Source organism: Anabrus simplex, chromosome 2 (assembly GCF_040414725.1).
Source record: "Anabrus simplex isolate iqAnaSimp1 chromosome 2, ASM4041472v1, whole genome shotgun sequence".
NCBI lineage: Eukaryota > Metazoa > Arthropoda > Insecta > Orthoptera > Tettigoniidae > Anabrus > Anabrus simplex.
Window position 1 is genome coordinate 962,001,384 of NC_090266.1, and position 7,958 is coordinate 962,009,341.

The following is a 7,958-nucleotide window of genomic DNA, read 5'->3' on the forward strand; positions in this document are numbered from 1 at the left end:
TTGGTATTTAGAAGATCCTTTACTATTAAAGAAACAAGTATTTTTTGCGGGAAGGTTCACTTAGGGGGGGGGGGGGGGATTAGTTTGAAATGAAGTGACAAAAGTAAATTATATTTATGGGGACACTTATATCTCAAAACTGAAGGTAATAGACGTGAACATTGGTGTTTGGAATCTCCCTTAAACATAAAGAAACAGGCCCTTTTTTAATTTTTTGGGGAGTTTGGCAGTAAAAACTAACGGCGGTGGGGTGTAAAAGGAGGTGAGACCAATTGATTTTACTGTTCTTAATGTACTTATAAGGATCCTCCGTTGCTCAGGCGGCAGCGCGCCGGCCTCTCACAGATGGGTTCCGTGGTTCAAATCCCGGTCACTCCATGTGACATTCGTGCTGGACAAAACGGAGGCGGGACAGGTTTTTCTCCGGATACTCCGGTTTTCCCTGTCATCATTCATCCCAGCAACACATAGTAGTAATAATAATAATAATAATAATAATAATAATGTTCCGGACCGTCGTCAAATGTGCGGACCGCGCTGGAAACGGCTCCTGGACGGGTAATGACTAAGAATGCAGTCCGGCCGCGGGTTCAGTGCCGCCAAGGCACCCAATATGACACCACGCCGGATCTCCTGAAGGATTTTATCCAGATTAAAAATTATTATCGGAAAATACGGTATGGCAAAGATTTACGTACCCAACTGACCGGGAAGAATACCTGAGCCTAGCCCGGGAAGTACGAAATGGATTGCTGGAAAGGAAGATTGAAAAATGGGAGGAAACGTGCCGTAATCTAACAGAAAACGAGTCAGATCGGGAATTTTGGTGGATTCTCGCTGAAAACGAGCCAGATCGCGAATTTCGGCGGATTATATATCTAAAACAATAAGCATTAAATTATAAATTTCAGTAAAATACCGTAGCGAAGCACGGGTACCTTGCTAGTAAAAGATAAGGAAGGAAATCTGTTAATAGAAGATGAGGAGGTAATGAAGAGATGGAAAGAGTATTTGGAGGATCTATATAATGGAGAAGAAATTGAGAATGTAGATGAGTACATCATAAAACAAGAGCAGGTTTCACAAGATGAACTAGGTCCTCCCATAATGAGAAGTGAATTCGAAACGGCACTGCAACAGCTGAAAAAGAAAAAGGGACCAGACAAACTGCCTGCTGAACTGTGGAAAAATTCTGGAAAAAAGCTGAAGGATGAACTCTTCAAAATCACCCAGTACTGCTATGAAAATGGAGATATGCCAGAGGATTTGTAGAAAGCAAAGCAGTAATTCTGCACAAAAAAGAAGATTCAACAGAATGCTCCAATTACAGAATACTAAGCCTTGTTTCACATGCAGCAAAAATATTCACATGCATATTAAAAAACAGAATGAAAATGAAAATTGAGCAGAATCTAGATGATGATCAGTTTGGGTTCATAAAAGGAGTAGGAACAAGAGAAGCTATTATAGCACTTAAAACTATCTTGGAGAGAAGACTAGAGCTTAACAGAAATACATATATAGCTTTTGTAGACCTGGAAAGAGCTTTTGACAATGTTCAGTGGAAAAGACTGTTCAAAATTATGAAGTGTATTCATTTGGACTGGAAAGACAGAAAAGCAATACTAAACCTCTACATCAATCAATGAATAAACATCAAAAGTAATGAAAAAGTATGCAAGGTGAGGATCAGGAAAGGAGTAAGACAGGGGTGTTCCTGATCACCATTTCTATTTAATTTGTACATTGAAGAGGCCATGAAAATGTTTAAATCAAAGAAAACTGGCATTAAAATAAATGGAACAACTGTACACTGTATTAGATTTGCCAACAATATTGCACTTCTGGCTAACAATGAGAAAAACATGCAGATCATGCTCAACAATATAACATCCATCTTAAAAGATTTCCAACTTAACATTAATGTAAATAAAACAAATGTTACGGTTGTAAGCAAATCTAAAATGAAGCCAGAGGCACATCTCAGAATTGGAAATATTTTAATAAAACAGGTTCACCAGTTCTGCTACTTAGGATCAGTTATTACCGATGACAACAGATGCACTGTGGAAATAAAAAGAAGAATTTCCCTGTGTAAGAAAGTCTTTGAGGAGAAGAAGCAGCTCTTAATAAATACTTACATAATGAACAAAAGAAATTGTTTATCAAAACATTCATTTGGAGTGTGCTGCTATATGGCTGTGAAGGATGGACTCTCTTTAAGGAGGACGTGAAACGACTAGAGGCAGTGGAAATGTGGCTATGGAGGAAGATGGCAAGAACTAGTTGGATTGAGAAGAAAACTAATGAAGCAGTGCTTAGAAAAATAAACACCCAAAGACATTTAATAACAATGATAAAAAGGAGAAAAGCGTCAGTTTTTGGTCACATTCTCCGGCATAATCTATATATATAAAATAACTTGTCCTGACTGACTGACTGACTGACTGACTGATTCATCATCGCCGAGCCAAAACTACTGTACGTAACGAAATGAAATTTTGGGGATATATTCATATTAAGATGTAGGTGCACGCTAAGAGAGGATTTTTGGATATTCCTTCGCTAAGGGGGTGAAAAGAGGGGTGAAATTTTAAAATGAGTGTGTCTATATCTCGAAACTTTAAAAGTTTACAGATGTAAAAATTGGTATTTAGAATCTTCATTAAAAATAAGGAAACACGTATTTTTTTGTTTTCATAAAATCCCCATAGGAGGGGTGAAAAGGGGTGAAAATGGGGAAAATGGGTTGAATGCCCTTAATCAGGATACCAGTGCTTATATCTCAGAAACTGAAGATATTACAAACCTGAAAATTGGTACTTTTGATCTCTTTTAAAAATAAAGAAACACGTATTTTTTTTGTTTTTTGAAAATCGAATTAATGGGAGGGTGAAAAGTGGGTGAATTTTTAAAATGAGTAAATCTATATCTCCAAACTTTTAAAGTTTGCAGATGTAAAAATTGGTATTTATTATCTTCATTAAACATAAAAAATACGTATTTTTTTGTTTTCGGAAAATCGCAATAGGAGGGGTGAAAAGGGGTGAAAAAGGGGTTAAATGCCTTTAATGAGGCTACTTATATTTCAGAAACTGAAAATATTACAGACCTGAAAATTGGTGTTTGGGATCTCCTTTAAAAATAAAGAAACACATATTTTTTTGTTTTTGGAAAATCCAATTAATGGGGGGGGGGTGAAAAGGGGTGATTTTTTAAAATGAGTGTATCTATATCTCAAAACTGTTACAGTTTATAGATGTAAAAATTGGTATTTAGAATCTCCTTTAAAAATAAAGAAACACGTATTCTTTTGTTTTCGGAAAATCCCAATAGGAAGGGTGTAAAAGGGTGAATAATGGGTTGAATGCCTTTAATGAGGCTACTTTTATTTCAGAACCTGATGATATTACAGACCTGAAAATTGGTATTTGGGATCTACTTTAAATGTAAAGAAATACGTATTTTTTCGTTTTTAGAAAATCCAAATATTGGGGGTTGAAAAGGGGGGTGAATTTTTTAAAATGAATGTGTCTACATCTTAAAACTTTAAAATTTACAGATGTAAAAATTGGTAGTTAGAATCTCCTCTAAAAATAAAGGAACACGTATTTTTTGTTTCCTGTAAATCCCAATAGGAGGGGTGTAAAAGGGTGAAAAATGGGTTGAATGCCTTTAATGAGGATACTTATATTTCAGAACCTGAAGATATTACAGAACTGAAAATTTGTATATGGGACCTCCTTTAAAAATAAAGAAACACGTATTTTTTAGTTTTTGGAAAATCCAATTAATGGCTGTTAAACAGGAGTGACAAATTGGGGTGAATTTTTTGAAAGACTACATCTACAGAATATCTTGGAAACGTAAAATGTTACAGACGTAAAAAGTGGGTGTTTGGAATCTCCTGTAAATGAAAAGAAACATAGGTGATTTGTTTTTGGAAACTCCACTTAAGGGGAACCCAAAAGGGGTGAAATTTTAAAATGAGAATTTTTACAGTATATCTAAAAAACTTGACATGTTACAGAAGTGAAAAATGGTATTTTTAACTCTATTAAACATAAAGAAACATGTATTTTTAATTTGCGGAAATACCACTTGGGTGGAGGGGGGGGGGGTGAAAGTGACTGAAAATGGTGTTGAATTCTTTTGATTAGACTACTGATATCATAAAAATGAAGATGTTACAGACGTGAAATTTGATATTTGCAATCTGCTTTAAAAGTAAAGAAACACGTATTCTCGGAAAATCCAATGAAGGGGGGGAGGGGGTGAAAGAATTGAAAAATTAATTGACTTTAATTGTATGAGGATATATACATTAATAAAAACTAAAGTTGTTACAGACGTGAAAATTCGTACTTGGATCTCCTTTAAAAACAAAGAAAAACGCCTTTTGGGGGGAAACCATCTTGGGCGGCGGGAGTGTAAAGGAGTAAAATTCCTTTCGTGAGGACACATAAATCAAAAAGTGAAGAAGTTAGAGTCGTGATAATTGGTATTTAGAAGATCCTTTACTATTAAAGAAACAAGTATTTTTTGCGGGAAGGTTCACTTAGGGGGGGGGGGGGAATTAGTTTGAAATGAAGTGACAAAAGTAAATTATATTTATGGGGACACTTATATCTCAAAACTGAAGGTAATAGACGTGAACATTGGTGTTTGGAATCTCCCTTAAACATAAAGAAACAGGCCCTTTTTTAATTTTTTGGGGAGTTTGGCAGTAAAAACTAACGGCGGTGGGGTGTAAAAGGAGGTGAGACCAATTGATTTTACTGTTCTTAATGTACTTATAAGGATCCTCCGTTGCTCAGGCGGCAGCGCGCCGGCCTCTCACAGATGGGTTCCGTGGTTCAAATCCCGGTCACTCCATGTGACATTCGTGCTGGACAAAACGGAGGCGGGACAGGTTTTTCTCCGGATACTCCGGTTTTCCCTGTCATCATTCATCCCAGCAACACATAGTAATAATAATAATAATAATAATAATAATAATAATAATAATGTTCCGGACCGTCGTCAAATGTGCGGACCGCGCTGGAAACGGCTCCTGGACGGGTAATGACTAAGAATGCAGTCCGGCCGCGGGTTCAGTGCCGCCAAGGCACCCAATATGACACCATGCCGGATCTCCTGAAGGATTTTATCCAGATTAAAAATTATTATCGGAAAATACGGTATGGCAAAGATTTACGTACCCAACTGACCGGGAAGAATACCTGAGCCTAGCCCGGGAAGTACGAAATGGATTGCTGGAAAGGAAGATTGAAAAATGGGAGGAAACGTGCCGTAATCTAACAGAAAACGAGTCAGATCGGGAATTTTGGTGGATTCTCGCTGAAAACGAGCCAGATCGCGAATTTCGGCGGATTATATATCTAAAACAATAAGCATTAAATTATAAATTTCAGTAAAATACCGTAGCGAAGCACGGGTACCTTGCTAGTCTATATATATAAAGTAGCTTGTCCTGACTGACTGACTGACTGATTCATCACCGCCGAGCCAAAACTACTGGACATAAAGAAATGAAATTTTGGGAATATATTCATATTAAGATGTAAGTCCTCGCTAAGAGAGGATTTTTGGATATTCCGTCGCTAAGGGGGTGAAAAGGGGGGTGAAATTTTAAAATGAGTGTGTCTATATCTCAAAACTTTAAAAGTTTACAGATGTAAAAATTGGTATTTAGAATCTTCTTTAAAAATACGGAAACACGTATTTTTTTGTTTTCTGAAAACCCCAATAGGAGGGGTGAAAAAGGGTGATAATGGGGGAAAATGGGTTGAATGCCTTCAATCAGGATACCGGTACTTATATCTCAGAAACTGAAGATATTACAGACCTGAAAATTGGTACTCTTGATCCCTTTTAAAAATAAAGAAACACGTATTTTTTTTGTTTTTGGAAAATCCAATTAATGGGAGGGTGAAAAGGGGGTGAATTTTTAAAATGAGTGAATCTCTATCTCCAAACTTTTAAAGTTTGCAGATGTAAAAACTGGTATTTAGAATCTTCATTAAAAATAAAGAAACATGTATTTTTTTGTTTTCGGAAAATCGCAATAGGAGGAGTGAAAAGGGGTAGAAAAAGGGTTGAATGCCTTTAATGACGATACTTATATCTCAGAAAATGAAGATATTACAGACCTGAAAATCGGTGTTTAGGATCTCCTTTAAAAATAAAGAAACACGTATTTTTTTGTTTCTGGAAAATCCAATTAAGGGAGGGGGTGAAAGGGGGGTAATATTTTAAAATGAGTGTATCTATATCTCAAAACTTTTAAAGTTTATAGATGTAAAATATAGTATTTAGAATCTCCTTTAAAAATAAAGAAACACTTTTTTTTTGTTTCGGAAAATCCCGATAGGAAGGGTGGAAAAGGGTGAAAAAGAGATTGAATGCCTTTAACGAGGCTACTTATATTTCAGAACCTGAAGATATTACAGACCTGAAAATTGGTATTGGGGATCCACTTTAAAAATAAGGAAACACGTATATTTTCGTTTTTGAAAAATCCGGATAATGGGGGGTGGAAAGGGGGGTGAATTTTTAAAATAAATGTGTCTATATCTTAAAACTTTAAAAGTTTACAGATGTAAAAATTGGTATTTAGAATCTCCTTTAAAAGTAAAGGAATAATTATTTTTTTGTTTTTCTGTAAATCCCAATAGGAGGGGTGTAAAAGGGTGAATAGTGGGTTGAATGCCTTTAATGAGGATACATATATCTCAGAAACTGAATATATTACAGAACTAAAAATTTGTATATGGGATCTCCTTTAAAAATAAAGAAACGCGTATTCTCGGAAAATACAATGAAAGGGTGGGGGGGAAAGAATTCTAAAATTAATTGACTTAATTGTATGAGAATACATACATCTAATAAAAACTAAAGTTGGTACGGACGTGAAAATTGGTATTTAGATCTCCTTTAAAAACAAAGAAATACGCGTTTTGTGGGGGAAACCATCTTGGGGGGCGGGAGTGGAAAGGAGTTGAATTTCTTTCATGAGGACACATAAATCAAAAACTGAAGAAGTTAGAGCCGTGATAATTGCTATTTAGAAGATCCTTTACTATTAAAGAAACAAGTATTTTTTGCCGGAAAATTCACTTAAGGGGGGGGGGGGAGAAGTGTGAAAGGAAGTAAAAAAAGCGAATTATTTTTATGGGGATACTTATATCTCAAAACTCAAGGTAATAGACGTGAATATTGGGGTTTGGAATCTCCTTTAAACATAAAGAAACACTCCTTCTATTAATTTTTTTTGGGGGGGGGGTAAATAAAATTAACGGCGGTGTGGTGTAAAAGGAGGTGAGACCAATTGATTTTGCTGTTCATAATGTACTTATAAGGAGCCTCCGTTGCCCAGGCGGCAGCGCGCCGGCCTCTCACAGCTGGGTTCCGTGGTTCAAATCCCAGTCACTCCATGTGAAATTCGTGCTGGACAAAACGGAGGCGGGACAGGTTTTTCTCCGGATACTTCGCTTTTCCCTGTCATCATTCATTCCAGCAACACTGTCCAATATTTCGTTTCATTTGTCATTCATCGATCATTGCCCCAGAGGAGTGCTTCGGCAGCCGGCACAATTCCTACTGTCACCGCTAGATGGGGCTTTATTCATTCCATTCCCGACCCTGTCGAATGACTGGAAACAGGCTGTATATTTTCGATGTACCTATTCTTATCATAAACCGATCTTTTTAATCTTTCCTGGGTTCGTTTTCAACAGCCAACTTTTCCTTCGGAGAACGTTCTTATATTACAGTAGATTCTCCTGGCATATGAATAAAAATTTAAACACATTTGAAATAAACGATAGGAATGAGATTGACCGTCCAATTGTTCACCTCTATAATAAGGTCAATAATGCACGGAAGTATGTCATTCGTATCGCCAGAAATCCCGCACACTTGCCTACGCGCGACATTGGTGCAGGTCACATTCTCAA